The sequence below is a fragment of the Coregonus clupeaformis genome, chromosome 5 (genome assembly GCF_020615455.1).
Source record: "Coregonus clupeaformis isolate EN_2021a chromosome 5, ASM2061545v1, whole genome shotgun sequence".
NCBI classification, from domain to species: Eukaryota; Metazoa; Chordata; class Actinopteri; order Salmoniformes; family Salmonidae; genus Coregonus; species Coregonus clupeaformis.
Genome location: NC_059196.1, coordinates 10421864 through 10444607, shown reverse-complemented (window position 1 = coordinate 10444607; position 22744 = coordinate 10421864). Strand labels below are relative to the sequence as shown.

Sequence of the window (22744 nt, the reverse complement as noted above, 5' to 3'; positions counted from 1 at the left end):
GTGAAAAAATATGACATTCCCTTACTTTGATTACCCTTTTCAAATCCAATCAGTTTTCCAGGTTGATTCAACATCATACATTGAATTTTTGGGGTTGAAATGACGTGGAAACAACGTTGATTCAACCTGTTTTTGCCCAGTTGGTAGGCCATATAATTTTACATATGTAAGCCAATCATTATAAAAATTACTTGAGTAGATGCTAAGATAAAGAAAATACAAATCTCTGAAAATGCCATTCAGGCTGCAGTAATATTGACACAAGGTCAAGGTCATAGTGATTGACCATATTCAGTAGGTTCCATATAGACTGAGTATACCAAACATTAGGAACACCTTCCTAATATTGAGTTGCACCCCCTCTTTTGCCCTCAGAACAATCTCAGGGCATGGACTACAAGGTGTCGAAAGCGTTCCACAGGGATGCTGGCCCATGTTGACTCCAATGCTTCCCACAGTTGTGTCAAGTTGGCTGGAAGTCCTTGGGACCATTCTTGATACACACAGGAAACTGTTCACCGTGAAAAACCCAGCAGCATTACAGTTCTTGACACAAACCGGTGCGCCTGGCACCTACTATCATACCCCGTTCAAAGGCACTTCAATCTTTTGTCTTGCCCATTCACCCTCTGAATGGCACACATACACAATCCATGTCTCAATCACCTCAAGGCTTGAAAATCCTTCTTTAACCTGTCTCCTCCCCTTCATCTACACTGATGGAAGTGGATTTGACAATTGATGAGGAATTAAAACAATTTAATAAATTTTAGAATAAGGAGGTAAAGTAAAACAATTTGGAAAAAGTCAAGGTGTCTGAATACTTTCCGAATGCACTGTATGTCATGGAAAGAGCAGGTGTTCTTAATGTTTTGTATACTCCTTGTATACCATTACATATGTAGATACTAAAATAATCAGCATTTTCTACCTTAAAACAATAATAATTTGTGCCAATTTTGACTGAATTTGGTTCAGTGGGTACTGAGGGAACATAGGGTTGAGGGGACATAGGGCTGAGGGAACATAGTGTGGATCCCGCCTATATTGACATGCAGCTTTCTGGATAAATACCAAGTTGTCTCTCCTGTCCACTCGAGCACAGTGTGTTAGATATGCACAAATGATTCTTACAAATTCTCATTACGGTAGCTGTCGACCAAGAACACTGTATGTTCTCTCTCTCTCGTTGGAGTGCATGCTGGGAGTGAGTCGTGAAGCAGGAGTGATTGTGAGAGCGACTGGAATTATTTTCACTCTATTGGGTTTTGGTGTGTATATACAGTGGAGAGAACAAGTATTTGATACACTGCCGATTTTGCAGGTTTTCCTACTTACAAAGCATGTAGAGGTCTGTAATTTTTATCATAGGTACACTTCAACCGTGAGAGACGGAAAATCCAGAAAATCACATTGTATGATTTTTAAGTAATTAATTTGCATTTTATTGCATGACATAAGTATTTGATCACCTACCAACCAGTAAGAATTCCGGCTCTCACAGACCTGTTAGTTTTTCTTTAAGAAGCCCTCCTGTTCTCCACTCATTACCTGTATTAACTGCACCTGTTTGAACTCGTTACCTGTATAAAAGACACCTGTCCACACACTCAATCAAACAGACTCCAACCTCTCCACAATGGCCAAGGCCAGAGAGCTGTGTAAGGACATCAGGGATAAAATTGTAGACAAGGCTGGGATGGGCTACAGGACAATAGGCAAGCAGCTTGGTGAGAAGGCAACAACTGTTGGCGCAATTATTAGAAAATGGAAGAAGTTCAAGATGACGGTCAATCACCCTCGGTCTGGGGCTCCATGCAAGATCTCACCTCGTGGGGCATCAATGATCATGAGGAAGGTGAGGGATCAGCCCAGAACTACACGGCAGGACCTGGTCATTGACCTGAAGAGAGCTGGGACCACAGTCTCAAAGAAAACCATTAGTAACACACTACGCCGTCATGGATTAAAATCCTGCAGCGCACGCAAGGTCCCCCTGCTCAAGCCAGCGCATGTCCAGGCCCGTCTGAAGTTTGCCAATGACCATCTGGATGATCCAGAGGAGGAATGGGAGAAGGTCATGTGGTCTGATGAGACAAAAATAGAGTTTTTTGGTCTAAACTCCACTCGCCGTGTTTGGAGGAAGAAGAAGGATGATACAACCCCAAGAACACCATCCCAACCTTGAAGCATGGAGGTGGAAACATAATTCCTTGGGGATGCTTTTCTGCAAAGGGGACAGGACGACTGCACCGTATTGAGGGGAGGATGTATCGTGAGATCTTGGCCAACAACCTCCTTCCCTCAGTAAGAGCATTGAAGATGGGTCGTGTCTGGGTCTTCCAGCATGACAACGACCCGAAACACACAGCCAGGGCAACTAAGGAGTGGCTCTGTAAGAAGCATCTCAAGGCCCTGGAGTGGCCTAGCCAGTCTCCAGACCTGAACCCAATAGAAAATCTTTGGAGGGAGCTGAAAGTCCGTATTGCCCAGCGACAGCCCCGAAACCTGAAGGACCTGGAGAAGGTCTGTATGGAGGAGTAGGCAAAAATCCCTAATGCAGTGTGTGCAAACCTGGTCAAGACCTACAGGAAACGTATGATCTCTGTAATTGCAAACAAAGGTTTCTGTACCAAATATTAAGTTCTGCTTTTCGGATGTATCAAATACTTATGTCATGCAATAAAATGCAAATTAATTACTTACAAATCATACAATGTGATTTTCTGGATTTTTGTTTTAGATTCCGTCTCTCACAGTTGAAGTGTACCTATGATAAAAATTACAGACCTCTACATGCTTTGTAAGTAGGAAAACCTGCAAAATCGGCAGTGTATCAAATACTTGTTCTCCCCACTGTATATATATATATATATTGATTAGTTTAGTTGTTTTAAGGTTATCTTGTCTAACTATCACTAAGCACGTATAGGGGTGGTGGGATCGTTGAGGTTGTTTTTCGCGAGGGGACAACCAGCGGGTGGGGCTGGTTGCAATGGCCATTCGTGGAAGTTTGGAGTTTGGAAAACTTAGTCGGCGGCATGGAGTAAAGATTCCTGCTGCGACCGGGTGTTCAGGGTGACCATTTGTTATAGATGAAGTGTTGGAGCGAGAGTTATCTCGTCATGGTCAAATTGTATCTACAATAAAGAAGGTTCTTTTTGGATGCAAATCTCCTTTGCTGAAACATGTCATAGGAGATAAGTGCATATGATTTTTTTTAAAGGACATTGATTAACTGAATTTAGCATTCAGTTTTAAGATTGATGGATTTGATTATGACTTCTACGCTTCTACTGAATCAATGAAATGCTTTGGCTGTGGAAGAGAGGGGCATTTGGTACGTAATTGTCCCGAGAACGAGCGCGCAGAGTCTGGTAGCAGCTCTAGTGCTGGTGCAGCTAATGCACCACCGCAAAGGGATGAACATGCTAAGGGTGCAGGGGAAGGGAGAAGGTGGGTAGATGTGGTTGGAAAAGTAGGAGAGGAAGGCAGTGTGGATACGGGGGCAATTGTGGTAGATCAGAACAAAGAAGGAGGGGAAACAGTCGGTGAGATTGCGACTGCCGTCGCTGAGGTGGTGCTGGAAAATGAAATTGGAGGTCAAGAGGAGATTGAAATAATGGAAAAGGAAGCAGCTGTTTTCAAAGTACCGAGGAGTAAGAGGAAGAATGTAAGGGGTGAAATAGTGGAACTCATGACGTTGGTTGAGACCACAGGAGATCGAGGCCATACTCAGGCCCTCAAGAGGAAAAAAGCTGCATTGGCAGACCTGCTGGGTATCAGAGCACAGGGGGCACTGGTGAGAAGTACGTTTCAGGGAATCTCTGAAATGGATGCCTCATCCAAATTTTTATTTGGTTTAGAGAAAAAGAATGGACAAAGAATAATTATTCATTGTCTCAAATCAGCTGTTGGACAGGAGCTCACTAGCCCTAGTGAAATTAGAAAGAGGGCAGTAGAGTTCTATGCTGAGCTCTACAAGTGTGAGTACAAAGAGGATAAAACAGTGACACAGCAGTTCCTTGATGGGCTCCCACAGGTGGCTGCAGAAGCTCAGGTTGAGCTAGAGCAACCATTGTCTTTGCAGGAGCTATACACTGCATTAAAAGGCATGGAAAATGGAAGGGCACCAGGCATTGATGGGCTTCCCGTTGACTTTTTTATGTCTTTTTGGGCTATGTTGGGAGAGGATTGGCTAGCAGTAGTTAATGATAGTTTAACCGGAGGTTACTACCAATAAGCTGCAGAAGGGCTGTCCTCACCCTACTGCCCAAAAAGGGTTAACCTAGGGAGGTGAAGAACTGGAGGCCGGTGGCTTTATTGTGCACTGATTTTAAGATCCTGTCAAAGGCTTTGTCCAACAGGCTGAGGGAGGTGATGGGGCAAATCATACGGACCAGTCCTACTGTGTTCCTGGCATGCAGATAGGGGATAACTTTTCTCTGATTCTGGATTTTTTGGACGTCTCTAGGGCTATTGGGTTGGATGCTGGTCTAATTTCAATTGATCAGGAAAATACATTTGACCGAGTTGAACATCAGTACTTATGGCACACTTTTGAGGCGTTTGGTTTCAGCTCTGGTTTTATTTCCATGATAAAGGTGATATATGGTGACATTGAAAGTGTATTGAAAGTTAACGGTGGTTTGAGTGCTCCTTTTAAAGTGTGTAGAGGTATTAGGCAGGGATGTTCTTTGTCGGGAATGTTATATGCCATTGCTAAGGTAAATTGGGAAAAAAGTTGTGCTTTACAGATTGGAGAATGGTCTGGAGGGATCATGGCTTTGCCAGGGGAGCTGGAATGGTGTAAGGGAGGTTTTACGTATATTGGAGTGTACCTAGGAGATGAGGGGACAATGGAAAATATTGGATTGGGGTGGTTGAAATGGTGGAAGGGAGGATGAGGAGATGGCGTTGGTTGTTATCTCGTATGTCATATAGGGGGCGCACTATTATAGTTAACAATGTGATTGCCTCTGCACTGTGGCATCGGTTGTCAGTTTTAGAGGTACTATCTGGCCTTCTGGCTAAGATAGAGGCGATTATTGTAGATTTATTTTGGGATAAATATCAGTGGGTTCCACAAAGTGTTTTGTATTTGTCAAAAGAGGAGGGGGGACAAGGTCTTGTACATCTTGCTAGTAGGGCTGCTGCTTTCCGGTTTCAGTTTATTCAAAGGTTGCTTTATGGACCAGAAAATGTGGTTTGGAGAGGGGTGGCAGGTCTTGTATTACAGCAGGTTGGGGGATTAGGTTTAAAGAAGGCTTTATTTTTGGTTGATAGTAGCCAGATTTCTAGGGAGGGAGTACCTCCGTTTTACAGAGGCCTTCTTAGGGTGTGGAGCATAATGAAGGTGTCCAGACGAACTTCAGCGGAGTCAGTGCATTGGCTGTTGGAGGAACCTCTGGTGTATGGGGCAAGACTGGATTGTACAACTGCAGCTGTTCCACATTTCTCCAAGATTCTGGTGAAGGGCAAAATCATCACCTTAAAACAGGTAATGGCCATGGCTGGGCCCGCCTTAATGGATGGAAGACGGGTGGCTGAACATTTGGGGGTGAGGTCGGAAAGGATTGTCGGACAACTGCTGGGAAGCTGCAGGATGGCTCTGTCAGCAGAAGAGTGGGGTATGCTGAATAGTCACAAGAAGAAGGTACAAGATGAAAACGTTTCATTTCCAAGACTAGGGATTACACCCAATATCCCAGAGTCAGAAAGAAAGGCATTATTACTGGATTTGAGAGGGTTGGAAGAGGTGGGTTTGGATGAGGTGAATGGGAAAGACTTACATAGGGTGTGTGTCAAGGTGTTGAATAAAGATACATTGAAAAATAGAAAAGACACTCCATGGAGGGTAAAATTGGGCATTGATGACAAGGTAAAGCCAGCATAGAGAGCACTGTACAAACCACCGTTACAAAAGGATACTGGGGATATGCAATGGAGAGTTTTGCATGGCATCATTGCAGTTAATGCTTTTGTATCTGTTATTAACTCAGATGTTGGAGATGGATGTCCTTTTTGTAATATAAGAGAAACAAATTTTCACTGTTTTATGGAGTGTGAGAGGATAAAACCTCTCTTGGAAATGCTGGAGTCTTTGTTTACAGCTGTAGGGGAGATTTTTATTTTGGGACAAGCTAAGATGTCAATTTTTCTGAGTAGGAAACATAAGATAGAAACGGGATATGGGCAGGATGTAAGATGTGTTTTTAAAGGATTAGTGAAAGCGAGAATAAAAGTGGATTTTGAGTTCTTCTCTGCTGTAAAAGATATCCCATTGTTTGAGGAGAAGTGGGCCTACGAAGGAGCGGTTTGTTTTGTGGAGGAGGGGAAACTATTTTTTGTTGATGAAATGAGTTGAATGAATATATTTTTGTTTTCATTTTTATTTAGGAATGACATTTGTTGTTTCATTTTTGAAAAGGCAGTGTGCCATTATTTGTGTTAACACTTGAGTATAAAATAAAGGTTTTATTAAAAACTCTCTCTCTCTCAGAGTGACAGAGAGGGCATCTGTTTCAGTTTCCTCTAAGCTAATGGTGTGACTTTCAACTGAGGACTAAAAAGGCCCTCCCTCCCTCCTTTGCAGATGACTGGATCTTATTTACTGCCATGACAAGATCACTCTAGCTCTGCCAGGGCAATGATATAATACCGTTAGCCTTGGATGGGATTTCTCATCACCATACTTACAATGAAAAATGATAAGCAAATGCAGCAACGAAGAACGATGTAACATACTCCCGCCTCCTCCCAGAGGTCAAAAAGGTCCACCAAAGTCACCTCACTCTTTTCTTCCCCCTCTCTCTCTCCATCTCTCTCTTCTAATCCCTTCATATTTAACAGTTCCCTTAACACCCTGTCCAGTTTCTCTGGCTCTCTTTCCCACACCCTCCTCCTCTTCACGCAAAGCGCACCTTCTCTTGGATCCCTGACCCACTCCCTTTCTCTCTTTCTCTCTCTCTCGTTCCCTCTCTCTTGGCTGCAATGGAACGGTAAAGAGGAGAGTACAGTGTGCCCAGTCGAGCCCCCACAGTGATGCCATGCCATCTGCAGACCTGGCATAACGCGCCCATGGCTCTCATACAACCACGCAACCCCGGAACAGCCAACATACGAACCAAGGCAAAACACCATCCTCCATTCCTCCTTTTCACCCTCACCTTCCTCTCTCCTCCTCCCCCAAATAATTCACCCTTGCATTTCCCTTCAACTCCCTTCTCCCTCCCCATACAGAATACTTTCCCCTACACCCTCCTCCTCTTCTCCCATACACCTCATTCCCCCTGTCTCTCCCTCGCTCTCCCTCTTCCCCCTTCATCTCCTCCTCTAGTGACGTTATTGGCAGTGGGTGAAAGGGAGGTGTTTTCCCTGCTCCACTCTGGTTTTATAAGAGGGGGCTGACTGGACTGTATAGTAGGCTAGGCCTCGTGATAGATAGCACCCCCTCTGCAGTATTATATAGCACTGAGGACTAAGTCTGTGTCCTAGATGGCACCCTATTCCCTATATAGTGCACTATTTTTGACCTGGTCAAAAGTAGTGCACTATATAGGGAATAGGGTGCCATTTTGGCGCAACCTCTGACAGTATTATACCCCCGTTCCCTTCTGGAATGAGATTAAGATTAGAGAGTGATGTCATAAATCTAAAGATTGTTGGGGAAGTGTAGCGGCACTGGGAGCCAAATGGAACTCCCAGTTAATTGACTTTTATCTAATTATTCTAAGACTGTTGGTTGTCTATTCCTTGTCTGGGGAGAAACAGATGCTGATGATACTGTATCTACACGCTCATTGAAGTCTCGTTACTATGGGGGCCTGTAATTGCAAGTCAAGGGTCACGAGTTCATCGATGGCCTCAACGTAATAGCCCTGAGTGGCAATGGATGTGGTGAGAAATATTGACCCTTTGCATCAGTCACGGATACACACATGCATGCGTACACACACACACACACACACACACACACACACACGCACGCACACACACTGGCCAGTGATGGAGCTAATGGAGGTTGTGTTGATACACCCACTACCTCCAGTTAGTTGTAAATGAACCCCATGAGCATTCTAGGAGCCTCATGGATTAGTATAAACATACCACAGCAAAATGTTAATGGACATCGATGAAATAATACACAGTCTAAACCATGCCCTCATCGCAGCTCTTTGGCTTAATGCATTGTGTCTAAAAGAAAGCCAGTCTCCTGAAAGGGCTATGGATGGATCTGCTGCTGAGTGGTACAGCTCACACACACACACACACACACACACACACACACACACAAGTGGGTGGAAGTTTCTGGATCATCATAGCAGTAAGAAGAGCATTCGAGAACAGTGTATAAAAGGTGTTGGGTGTTACGAAACATCCTGATGGGTGAATAAAAGGTGTTGGGTGTTACGAAACAAGCGGTTCCGCTCATGACGTTGTGCCGCTGCTACTGCTGCAACCCAAGGCTGTGACTCATGACTCGCGCACTGATCGAGCCAATCACACGGAACAAAGGAATAATTGAGTCAGAGATCAGAGGAAATGGGCCAAGGAAAAGATGGTTCAATATCCCTCACAAAAGGAGTTTGGACCTGACTCATTTTTTTTACATTGACGTCTGTGCTCTACAGAACATTTCTCTTTGCTTATTCAGATAATCTGTATTGTCTCAAATGATCTAATAATCCAGCAACTGCTTCCTGCTGTTTTATATTCTTCCTCCCCAGTGAGCACAAAACAGTGAGCACAAAACGTTGAAAATACGTGTTTTCCACGCCTTTTCAACGTCTTTTGCTCATAGGGTCTAATTTTTGGGAAGTGCTTTGAGTGCCATGTATGAACAGAACAGTGGAAAAACTGTTAGTATATTGGCTGTTATCATATGTATCTGTGAGCACAGTATGTGGTTTGGGTGGGTGTGTGCTGTCTGCAGAACATGATTCATCCCAAAATCGTCAACCTGCGTGGCTGACAGTCTCCCTCTGGCCAACATGTTGCAGCACCATTTACAGAGTGGCTACAGACAGACTGCCTGGTGTAACCCACTTAGACACAGTCCCACAGCCCCATGGGGAAACAGCATTTTGGCTCTTTTAACAAGGACGATGGCAAATACAGTGCCTTGCAAAGGTATTCATCCCCCTTGGCGTTTTTCCTATTTTGTTGCATTACAATCTGTAATTTAAATGGATTTTTATTTGGATTTCATGTAATGGACATACACAAAATAGTCCAAATCGGTGAAGTGGAATCGAAAAAATCAATAACGGAAAAGTGGTGCGTGCATATGTATTCACCCCCTTTGCTATGAAGCCCCTAAATAAGATCTGGTGCAACCAATTACCTTCAGAAGTCACATAATTAGTTAAATAAAGTCCACCTGTGTGCAATCTAAGTGTCACATGATCTCAGTATATATAAACACACCTGTTCTGAAAGGCCCCAGAGTCTGCAACACCACTAAGCAAGGGGCACCACTAAGCAAGCGGCACCATGAAGACCAAGGAGCTCTCCAAACAGGTCAGGGACAAAATTGTGGAGAAGTACAGATCAGGGTTGGGTTCTAAAAAAATATCAGACACTTTGAACATCCCATGGAGCACCATTAAATCCATTATAAAAAAATGGAAAGAATATTGCACCACAACAAACCTGCCAAGAGAGGGCCGCCCACCAAAACTCACGGACCAGGCAAGGAGGGCATTAATCAGAGAGGCAACAAAGAGACCAAAGATAACCCTGAAGGAGCTGCAAAGCTCCACAGCGGAGATTGGAGTATCTGTCCATAGGAACACTTTAAGCCGTACACTCCACAGAGCTGGGCTTTATGGAAGAGTGGCCAGAAAAAAGCCATTGCTTAAAGAAAAAAATAAGAAAACATGTTTGGTGTTCGCTAAAAGGCTTGTGGGAGACTCCCCAAACATATTTAAGAAGGTACTCTGGTCAGATGAGACTAAAATTGAGCTTTTTGGCCATCAAGGAAAACGCTATGTCTGGTGCAAACCCAATACCTCTCATCACCCCGAGAACACCATCCCACAGTGAAGCATGGTGGTGGCAGCATCATGCTGTGGGGATGTTTTTCATCGGCAGGGACTGGGAAACTGGTCAGAATTGAAGGAATGATGGATGGCGCTAAATACAGGGAAATTCTTGAGGGATACCTGTTTCAGTCTTCCAGAGATTTGAGACTGGGAAGGAGGTTCACCTTCCAGCAGGACAATGGTGCGTGCATATGTATTCACCCCCTTTGCAAGTCAAGGGAAGTGTATACTGCTAAAGCAAGACTCGAGTGGTTTAAGGGGAAACATTTAAATGTCTTGGAATGGCCTAGTCAAAGCCCAGACCTCAATCCAATTGAGAATCTGTGGTATGACTTAAAGATTGCTGTACACCAGCGGAACCCATCCAACTTGAAGGAGCTGGAGCAGTTTTGCCTTGAAGAATGGGCAAAAGTCCCAGTGGCTAGATGTGCCAAGCTTATAGATGTCACGGGTGTTGAAATGGTGTGGTGTGGAATCAGGCGCAGAAGCAGATGTACAGTCCAACAAGACTTTACTTGAGCAAAATAATCCAAAAGGCGGCCTGAGGCCAAACAGACGCACACAGGCGTCACACACGAGCGCACAAACACAGAGCGCAAAACTCTCCTCAACCGAGGAGGAAGCTAATAGAACTGGCGTACCGACAACACAGGTTACGCACAAACACCTGACACGAAACAATCACACACAACACTAGACAAACACAACGAGAAACTTATAGGACACTAATTACGTCAAAACAGAAACAGGTGTGTAAACAAACAGACAAAAGCAAACGAACATGAAACATCTAGCGGTGGCAGCTAGAATTCCGGAGACGACGAACGCCGAAGCCTGCCCGAACAAGGGAGAGAGGCAGCCTCGGCCGAAACCGTGACAGTACCCCCCCCTTGACGCGCGGCTCCAGACGTGCGCCGACTCCGGCCTCGGGGACGACCAGGGGGACGCGGCGCAGGGCGCGTCGGATGCCTCCGATGGAACTCCGTCAGGAGCGACGGGTCCAACACGTCTCTCCTCGGCACCCAGCACCGCTCCTCCGGACCGTACCCCTCCCACTCCACTAGATACTGGAGACCCCCATCCGACGTCTCGAATCCAAGATGGATCTTACGGAGTACGCCGGTGCCCCCTCGATGTCCAACGGGGCGGAGGAGTCTCCAAGATCTCATCTTCTTGGAGTGGGCCCGCTACCACCGGCCTGAGAAGGGACACATGGAACGAGGGGTTAATACACTTATACTCCACAGGTAGCTGTAATCTATAACATACCTCGTTCAACCTTCTCAGGACTTTAAATGGCCCTACAAACCGCCGACCCAGTTTCCGACAGGGCAGGCGGAGGGGCAGGTTTCTGGTAGAGAGCCAGACTCGATCACCAGGTGCGTACACCGGTGCCTCACTGCGGTGGAGATCAGCGCTCGCCTTCTGACGTCGGAGGGCCCGCTGCAGGTGGACGTGTGCAGCATTCCAAGTCTCCTCCGAGCGCCGCGCCCACTCATCCACCGCAGGAGCCTCGATCTGGCTCTGCTGCCAGGGTGCCAGAACCCGGCTGGTAACCTAACACACATTGAAATGGAGTTAGGTTAGTGGAGGAATGGCGTAGGGAATTCTGGGCCATCTCGGCCCAGGGAACGTACCTTGACCACTCCTCCGGCCGGTCCTGGCAGTATGTTCTGAGAAACCTACCCACATCCTGGTTTACGCGGCTCCACCTGCCCATTGCTCTCTGGGTGGTAACCCGAGGTGAGGCTCACCGAGACCCCCAACCGCTCCATAAACGCTCTCCAGACTCTGGAGGTGAATTGGGGACCCCGATCAGCCACAATGTCCTCGGGTACCCCGTAGTGCCGGAACACATGGGTAAACAGTGCCTCGGCAGTTTGCAGGGCCGTAGGGAAGACCCGGCATGGGGAGCAAACGACAGGCCTTAGAGAACCGGTCCACAACGACCAGGATGGTAGTATTCCCTTGGGAGAGGGGAAGGTCTGTTATAAAGTCCACTGATAGGTGGGACCATGGCCGTTGTGGAACGGGCAGGGGTAGCAACTTACCCCTAGGTAGATGTCTAGGCGCCTTACACTGGGCGCACACCGAGCAGGAGGAAACATAAACCCTCACATCCCTTGCCAACGTGGGCCACCAGTACTTGGCACTAAGACAGTGCACTGTCCGGCCGATACCCGGATGTCCAGAGGAGGGTGACGTGTGAGCCCAATAGATCAATCGATCCCGAACCTCGAGCGGAACGTACTTCCGACCCTCCGGGCACTGTGGTGGACTAGGGTCGGTGCGTAACGCCCGCTCGAGTTCAGCATCGACCTCCCACACTACCGGTGCCACCAGACACGACTCAGGCAGTATGGGAGTGGGCTCCACGGACCTCTCCTCCGCGTCATACCGCCGAGACAGCGCATCTGCCTTGCCATTCTGTGAACCAGGGATGTACGTGATCTTAAAAGTAAACCTAGTCAAGAACATACTCCATCTTGCCTGGCGAGGGTTCAGCCTCCTCGCCGCCCGGATGTACTCCAGGTTACGGTGGTCCGTCAAAATGAGGAAAGGGTGTTGAGCCCCCTCAAGCCAGTGCCTCCACACCTTTAGAGCCTGTACCACGGCTAACAGCTCCCTGTCCCCTACGTCATAGTTCCGCTCCGCCGGACTGAGCTTCTTAGAATAAAAAGCACAGGGGCGGAGTTTAGGTGGCGCGCCAGACCGTTGTGAAAGCACGGCTCCTAAACCGGCCTCCGACGCGTCCACCTCTACTTGGAACGGCAAAGAGGGATCCGGATGCGCCAGCACCGGGGCCGAGGTAAACAGGTCCTTCAGCCTCCCAAACGCCCTGTCCGCCTCGGCCGACCACTGCAGACGCACCGGACCCCCCTTCAACAGAGACGTGATGGGAGCTGCCACCTGTCCAAAACCCCGGATAAACCTCCTGTAGTAATTTGCAAACCCCAAAAACTGCTGCACCTCCTTCACAGTGGTTGGTGTTTGCCAATTACGCACGGCCGACACCCGGTCTACCTCCATCTTCACCCCTGACGCAGACAACTGATAACCCAAAAAGGAGACCGACTCCTGGAAAAACAGACACTTCTCTGCCTTCACATACAGGTCGTGCTCCACCAGCCTCCGCAACACCCTGCGCACCAGGGCCACATGCTCGACACGGGTAGGTGAGTACACGAGAATGTCATCAATGTACACCACCACCCCCTGCCCCTGCATGTCCCTGAAGATCTCATCCACAAATGATTGGAAAACTGATGGAGCGTTCATCAACCCGTATGGCATGACCAGATACTCGTAATGGCCCGAGGTGGTACTAAAGGCTGTTTTCCATTCATCACCCTCCCTGATGCGCACCAAGTTGTACGCGCTCCTGAGATCTAATTTCGTGAAGAAACGCGCCCCATGCAACGACTCAGTCATGGTCGCAATCAGCGGGAGTGGATAACTATACTTCACCGTAATCTGATTGAGACCACGGTAATCGATGCACGGACGCAAACCACCATCCTTTTTCTTCACGAAAAAGAAACTCGATGACGCGGGGAAGTGGACGGCCGTATGTATCCTTGTCTCAGCGATTCGTCTATGTAAATCTCCATAGCTTTCTTCTCCTCCTGAGACAGAGGATACACATGGCTCCGTGGGAGCGCAGCTCCTGCCTGGAGGTTTATCGCACAATCCCCCTGCCTATGGGGTGGCAACCGCGTCGCCCTCGCCTTACTAAACGCAATAGCCAAATCCCCATACTCAGGTGGAACGTGCAATGCGGGCACCTGGTTTGGACTCTCCACCGAGGTAGCCCCCTACGGAAACGCCCAAACACCTACCCACACACTGAGCAGACCACTCCATCAGAGCCCTCTCCTGCCACGAAATCGCTGGGTTATGGGTACTCAACCAGGGCATGCCCAGCACCACCGGATACGCAGGAGAGTCAATCAGGAACAGCTGAATCATCTCCTGATGATCCCCCCTGCGCACACATCCTAAGTGGCGCCGTGACCTCCCTGATTAAGCCCGTACCCAACGGACGACTATCTAGGGCGTGAACGGGAAAAGGAACATCAACAGGAATGAGGGGAATCCCTAACGCTAAACAAAACTTTTTATCAATAAAATTCCCAGCTGCGCCTGAATCTACCAGCGCCTTATGCTGGGAATGAGGTGCTACCTGTGGAAAACGTACAGGCATACAAAAATGGGCAACAGTGAGCTCTGGGTGAGTGGGGCGCCTACTCACCTGGAGGGAATCCCCAGTGCGGGACCTGTCGTCATCTCCCCTAGGAGGCCATCCCCAGCACCTAGCCGCGGTGTGTCCTCCCCGACCACAGTTGGTGCAGTGGATGGACCCCCTAGCCTGCCGACTCCTCCTCTCTCTAGCGCCAGCGCCCCGAGCTCCATAGGACAAGGCTCGGAGACGCTGGAGGGTGGAATGGACGGACCCTCCGCAGGACGTCCGCGGGTAGCCAGCAAGGTATCCAGCCTGATGGACATATCAACCAGCTGGTCGAAAGTGAGGCTGGTGTCCCTACAAGCCAGCTCCCGACGGACGTCCCTCTCGTAGGCTGCATCGGTATAGATCGATGAGGGCCCGATCATTCCACCCTGCATCTGCCGCTAGAGTACGGAATTCGAGCGCGAATTCCTGGGCACTTCTCCTCCCCTGCCGGAGGAAGACCAGACGCTCCCCCGCCGCTTTCCCCTCCGGGGGATGGTCAAACACCGCCCTGAAGCGGCGGGAGAACTCGGTGTACGTAATCGTCGTGGCGTCGATCTTCCTCCACTCCGCGTTGGCCCACTCCAACGCTTTTCCGGCCAGGCAGGAGATCAGGGCGGACACGCTCTCATGCCCTGAAGGTGCCGGGTGCACGGTGGCCAGGTATAGCTCTACCTGGAGCAGGAATCCCTGACACCCAGCCGCGGTCCCGTCGTAGGCCCTCGGGAGAGATAGTCGGACTCCTCGAGGTTCCGGCGCTGGAATGGGCGGGCTGGCCGATGGTGCTGGCAGGGCGGGCGGCGGTGGAGGCGAACCCCAGCCTCGGAGTGTGGTAATCACCTCCTGCAGGGCGGTCCCCATCTGCAGGAGCTGCTCTTGCTGGTCCCGAACCTGGGCTTCCAGTCTCGTCTGGGCTGCTACGGCTCCTGCTGATTCCATTGTTGAGGTGTGTGATTCTGTCACGGGTGTTGAAATGGTGTGGTGTGGAATCAGGCGCAGAAGCAGATGTACAGTCCAACAAGACTTTACTTGAGCAAAATAATCCAAAAGGCGGCCTGAGGCCAAACAGACGCACACAGGCGTCACACACGAGCGCACAAACACAGAGCGCAAAACTCTCCTCAACCGAGGAGGAAGCTAATAGAACTGGCGTACCGACAACACAGGTTACGCACAAACACCTGACACGAAACAATCACACACAACACTAGACAAACACAACGAGAAACTTATAGGACACTAATTACGTCAAAACAGAAACAGGTGTGTAAACAAACAGACAAAAGCAAACGAACATGAAACATCTAGCGGTGGCAGCTAGAATTCCGGAGACGACGAACGCCGAAGCCTGCCCGAACAAGGGAGAGAGGCAGCCTCGGCCGAAACCGTGACAATAGAGACATACCCCAAGAGACTTGCAGCTGTAATTGCTGCAAAAGGTGGCTCTACAAAGTATTGACTTTGGGGGGGGTGAATAATTATGCACGCTCAAGTTCTGTTTTTTTGTCTTATTTCTAGTTTGTTTTACAAAAAAAATTATTTTGCATCTTCAAATGGTAGGCATGTTGTGTAAATGAAATGATACAAGCCCCCCAAAAATCTATTTTAATTCCAGGTTGTAAGGTAACAAAATAGGAAAAATACTTTCGCAAGCCACTGTAGACCATTCATCTCAATGGCTCTCTCTCAGACAGAATCAGGTAACAACACTGTATGCACCCCTCTCTCTCTCTCTCTCTCTCTCTCTCTCTCTCTCTCTCTCTCTCTCTCTCTCTCTCTCTCTCTCTCTCTCTCTCTCTCTCTCTCCTCTCTCTCCTCTCTCTCTCTCTCTCTCTCTCTCTCTCTCTCTCTCTCTCTCTCTCTCTCTCTCTCTCTCTCTCTCTCTCTCTCTCTCTCTCTCTCTCTCTCTCTCTCTCTCTCTCTCTCTCTCTCTGCAGTTCTTTATTTTGTTGTCATTCTCTCACAGTTTCTTCTGTCTCTTTCTATCATTACTTGTCTCCTTTGATGTTGGCTTCTCTCCTGTCTTGAATCTCAGTAACAAACACAATCCCTGTCTGCGCCATGCTTACGGCAAAATCACTGTATTTAGTGAAAACCTCTGGGCCGCTTTTGTTGGGTAGCCATGTCATTTAAAAAGGAGTTGTGACTGGCACAAGACACACAATAGGGAGGAAAGACTGTCCTTGTCACAACAAAAGTCAAGCACGCACACACACACACACACACACACAAAATAAGCTTGCACATACATCTACAAAAAACAGACAACACACACACAGCAATGTCAGCATGGGCACTGTGGTAATGGCAGGGCGAGAAGCAATACAGTGGGGAAAAAAAGTATTTAGTCAGCCACCAATTGTGCAAGTTCTCCCACTTAAAAAGATGAGAGAGGCCTGTAATTTTCATCATAGGTACACGTCAACTCTGACAGACAAATTGAGAGAAAAAAATCCAGAAAATAACATTGTAGGATTTTTTATGAATTTATTTGCAAATTATGGTGGAAAATAAGTATTTGGTCACCTACAAACAAGCATGATTTCTGGCTCTCACAGACCTGTAACTTCTTCTTTAAGAGGCCCCTCTGTCCTCCACTCGTTACCTGTATTACAGTTTTTCTCGATTGCTAAGACACATTTCTTGAAAGCTGCTCTCATTTTCTCTTAACTGTGAACACAAAACCCAATTTTCAAGCTACATTCACAAAACCTCAGACTCTTCTTGCAAAACCAAACTTTCACCTCAAAACAGTTCAATCTGTGCTCAAAACTGAACTATGTTTTCAAATCGTGCCCCGAGTCAATCAAAATAAAAACACTACTGAACAGTCACTAAACACTACGTAGAAAAATAGAAAACACAATGCTCAGGACATGAAGCTGGAGAAATAAATGTTTATTGTTCACTGTAGGCTAAATGCATGTTGCAAAACAAAAAAAAACTGTGCATTTAGCACTTGTACAAAAAGACAAAACAGAAATCTTGTGCATTTACATGTAGCACTTGTAAAAACAAACAGAAATCTTATGCGTTTGCCACTTGTGTACAGTAAGCCCATGTAAAAATAAAGTACAAAAATATACAAATAAGTGCATTACTCAGCCACAGCATCATGTCTCCGTACTGGGTCAGGCCACAGGACTGGCCACATTTTGTCTGGCCAGGCAACGGGGGAAAAAACCCCTGGCATGCCGTATCCAGGCTTGGCATGCCTCCACACCTATGTCACCACAGGCAAGTCCCATGGCTTGCAGGAGATTTACCCTGGTGTAAGGTTGGCGTTCATATACCTTCCACCGCCATGAGGAGAATAATTCCTCAATGGGGTTTAGGAAAGGGGAGTACGGTGGAAGGCAAAGATTGATAAAACCTTGGTTCATATTGTACCACTCTCTAACCTGGAGGGCTCTGTGAAAACTCACATTGTCCCAAACAACAACATAGATGGGATGCTCATCCTGCTGCCCTAACAAAGCATCTCGCATGTGATTGAGGAAAATGAGGAGCTGGTGAGTGTTGTAGGGCCCCAGGTTGGCATGATGGTGGACAACCCCATGATTGCTGATGGCAGCACATAATGTGACATTGCCACCACGCTGCCCAGGAACACCAACAATGGCCCGATGGCCAATCACATTACGGCCTCTCCTTCTCCTTTTGGTGAGATTAAACCCAGCTTCATCCATGTAGATGTATTGATGGGGTCTTTCCATTGCATCCAGTTGAAAAACCCTCTGTAGAAATAGATATAGTTTTGTAAGTGATACGGAAAAAGTGATTTAGGCCACTACAGTAAATCACTACTTAGAGTAATCAACATTGAATGTGTCTGGATATATGCCAACCTGTACATACTGGAATCTTTGCTCTTTGACTCTGTCTGAGTTGCGATCAAAGGGCACTCTGTATAGCTGTTTCATGCGCAGTCTGTTGCGCTTGAGGACACGATCAACAGTAGAGAGGCTGACACTGTTGATACCCTCAAAATGTAAATGGTCCTCAATGATCTTCTGCTGAATTTCGCTCAGTTTAATGGCATTGTTCTCACGGACCATATCAACAATTAGGGTCTCTTGGTGTGGGGGAGAACATACCTGTCCTCCCACCCCCATGTGGCAGTCTTTCAATTCTACAAAAAGAGAACATGGAGTTACAAAAAATATACATGGAATACTAGGCCTACAAACAGTTAGACCAACCCTCCATTACAATACTACAGTACATTGGTACAGTGATGTACTGAAACATATATTCACTTACAGTATACTGTGGTACAGTATATAGTATGTCATACAGTAATTGCTGTCAACATGTACATAATGTACTATAATGTCAAAAAAGGTAATTACCTGTTCTCTTCTCTAAATCTTCGGATTATGGTGGACACAGTGAATCTACTGATGTTTGGTTGTACCCTTTGTCCAGCCTCCCTCATGTTCATACCATGGACAAGAACATGGTCAATCACAGTAGCTCTGATTTCATCAGATATTACTGTTCTTTGTCTTCGCTGACCACCTCGACCACCTCGACCTCCTCTCACACGAACTCTTCCTCTCATATTTCTATCCATTGTAGGGCCTCACAAACCAGTGCTCTCTGAACTGGCTTACTGTATATGTTCCCTCACATAATTAGCCACAAGTGTGATCCATTTTGAGTTGTTGTGTTCAAGTGGTGATACCTGTGCTCTAATTGTGTTTGACTTTTGTCACCTGTGCTCACCATTATGCAGCACGGGTGCATCACAATGAAAATGTGTTGGCAAGTTGTGTCTAAACAGGTGAAAAGTGCTTATGGTTTTGCCAAAAGAGTGATTGAGTCAATCAGTGGGTTCAGGCAACTGAGCATTTGGTTCAGACAATAGGGTTTAGTGTTTTAGCAATTGAGAAAAACTGTAATGGCACCTGTTTGAACTTGTTATCAGTATAAAAGACACCTGTCCACAACCTCAAACAGTCACACTCCAAACTCCACTATGGCCAAGACCAAAGAGCTGTCAAAGGACACCAGAAACAAAATTGTAGACCTGCACCAGGCTGGGAAGACTGAATCTGCAATAGGTAAGCAGCTTGGTTTGAAGAAATCAACTGTGGGAGCAATTATTAGGAAATGGAAGACATACAAGACCACTGATAATCTCCCTCGATCTGGGGCTCCACGCAAGATCTCACCCCGTGGGGTCAAAATTATCACAAGAACGGTGAGCAAAAATCCCAGAACCACACGGGGGGACCTAGTGAATGACCTGCAGAGAGCTGGGACCAAAGTAACAAAGCCTACCATCAGTAACACACTACGCCGCCAGGGACTCAAATCCTGCAGTGCAAGACGTGTCCCCCTGCTTAAGCCAGTACATGTCCAGGCCCGTCTGAAGTTTGCTAGAGTGCATTTGGATGATCCAGAAGAGGATTGGGAGAATGTCATATGGTCAGATGAAACCAAAATAGAACTTTTTTGGTAAAAACTCAACTCGTCGTGTTTGGAGGACAAAGAATGCTGAGTTGCATCCAAAGAACACCATACCTACTGTGAAGCATGGGGGTAGAAACATCATGCTTTGGGGCTGTTTTTCTGCAAAGGGACCAGGACGACTGATCCGTGTAAAGGAAAGAATGAATGGGGCCATGTATCGTGAGATTTTGAGTGAAAACCTCCTTCCATCAGCAAGGGCATTGAAGATGAAACGTGGCTGGGTCTTTCAGCATGACAATGATCCCAAACACAACGCCCGGGCAACGAAGGAGTGGCTTCGTAAGAAGCATTTCAAGGTCCTGGAGTGGCCTAGCCAGTCTCCAGATCTCAACCCCATAGAAAATCTTTGGAGGGAGTTGAAAGTCCGTGTTGCCCAGCGACAGCCCCAAAACATCACTGCTCTAGAGGAGATCTGCATGGAGGAATGGGCCAAAATACCAGCAACAGTGTGTGAAAACCTTGTGAAGACTTACAGAAAAACGTTTGACCTGTGTCATTGCCAACAAAGGGTATATAACAAAGTATTGAGAAACTTTTGTTATTGACCAAATACTTATTTTCCACCATAATTTGCAAATAAATATATTAAAAATCCTACAATGTGATTTTCTGGATTTTTTTTTCTCATTTTGTCTGTCATTGTTGACGTGTATCTATGATGAAAATTACAGGCCTCTCTCATCTTTTTAAGTGGGAGAACTTGCACAATTGGTGGCTGACTAAATACTTTTTTTCCCCACTGTATGTGCACCCCCACCCTCCTCCATATCAGACACCCCCTTGGTTAGCTGCTGTTCTTCAGAGGTACGATTGCTGAGACAAACAGAATCACGCACACAGACACACACACACACACACACACAGAAGCACTGGTGGTGAGGCTGTCCACTCTGTTGCCCCTGTATCATGCGTCAGAGACTAAGACAGCTGGCCAATCAAAACGCTGCCTCACTCATCACCACAGGGGCCACCTTCTGTCCAGCAAGACTCTGGCTAGCCAGACCGTTGGTAGAGTGGAGAGGTCTCCAGTCTTATGAAATGTGTTTGAATAATGTATTTTTATTCTAAAATAAAACACTGAGAATGAGGGAGAGGTCCCAAAATATCCAACAATCCCTGTGTGTATGGGTCTTTGTTATTGTGAGAAGTGAGAGCGGAATGAGGTGATGGACACGAGAATAACAACAGGAAAAGGCCCAGTGATGGTTGCCATGGTAAATATGCCCCCATCACCCACTGAACTCGCTTTCCCTCCTCCTTTTATCTTTCTTCTTCTCTCTCTCGCTCTCGTTTACACTCCCTATGTCTTTTAACCTCCTATTTTCCTCTATTCTCCCCTTCTTCCTTTTAACCTCTCTTTCCATCCCCCTCCCTCCCTCTCTATTTCTCCTTCACGCCAGGGTAGCTCCCCCACAGGGCCCAGACAGAGGGTCATAAGACGGGGCAGAGAGAGCCGACCTTCAGCCTGTCACGCCAGTTGAGCCAGGACCCAGCGGAGCCAGAACACAGAGAGACACTGCCAGCACCACAGCAACCCAACCTGCCTTTAACCCATTTTATGTTTCACGTTAACCGTTTTTTAGAATATCTTATAGTGAAAATGGCATGCTGAATCAGAGATTCTTCTAAATAATAGGGGTGCTGAATCCTCGTAGATAGTCAACAAAATGAACAAGACAGCACCATAAAGTATATCATAGTATATCACTCACCAAATAGATTTCACAATGCATTAAGTAACATCTTAGCCATACTCCCACGTAGACAGACTACTGTCACAGTGGTAAACAATATTTTATCCTGTCATCATTAGACCCACAGACGCATCTAATCTCCTATAGGCCAACTCACATTTGCCAGACAGACTACTGTATCTGTTAGAATCAAATCTCATACATCTGTTTCATAGATTATCTGGCAGTAGACAATCTCTTACACTCACATCTGTTGAATAGATTATCCTATTTCTTACTCAAATAATTACCAATAACAAATATCTGTAAGCTCAGCTTTACTCAAATCTCATTGTTAGAGATATTAAGTTTATCTGAGTAAGATATCAGTTTATCTTTTCGAATTACATTACACATACATAGCCTATTTAACTGACACTTGTGGTTGGTTTGATAGAGAGCTTAACCTTGATGACCAGACATGACGATGCTGACCAGAAAATACTCCTAATATTGTCAATTATTCTAACCATACAAAGTGCTGTGAGTTTCAAGTCACTGGCTGCGTTTACACAGGCAGCCCCATTCTGATATTTCTTCACTAATTGGTCTTTTGACCAATCAGATCAGCTCTTTTGTCAATAATTGGGTAAAATATCAGAATTGGGCTGCCTGTGTAAACGCAGCCATAGTGCCGTATTACTTGTATTTGTGAGGTAATTTTAGGATCCATGAAAATTGGGATGGTCCGCACCATGTTTTTCCACCTCAGAGCACGTGAACTGTTTTTGTAACAACACAGCTGCAATGTGGGAGGCATCATGTGTTGGATGAAATGGCAGCATATAACCCCAGGCTCCCACTGTGTGTATTTGTGTCCCTTTTCCACAGGATGTACACCTCTCCACTCCTGCTAATATAACCTTTCCACTGACTACAGCTGATCACTATCAAATCACTGGTTTCCCCCGTGGCTATTAAAAGGAATTAACTGGGGGAGAAGGTTTGGAATCAAGAGAAGCAAAAATTAACTTGAATGGAGCACAACAAATAGAGAGGCAGTGAAAAAAAACCTTGATAAGAATCACAAGAGGAAGACATGGCTTGAGGCAAAAACGAGTCTAGCACACAAACGATATGGTATTATAATTAACCTGTGTTCAGGTTACTAATAAAATAATGATTAGGGCCCAGTGCAGTCAAAAACGTAATTTTCCTGTGTTTTATATATATTTCCACACTATGAGGTTGGAATAATACTGTGACATTTTGAAAATGATAATGCCCTTTTAGTGTAAGAGCTTTTCAAAAAGACTGCC

At 46.5% G+C, this 22744-nt stretch overlaps 1 protein-coding gene across 1 annotated transcript in view; it reads right to left on the bottom strand.

Moving 5' to 3' along the window:
- Positions 1-22744, bottom strand: part of LOC121560523 (tetratricopeptide repeat protein 9B-like) — a 48113-nt gene that overhangs the window by 23914 nt on the left and 1455 nt on the right. The window lies entirely within an intron of this gene.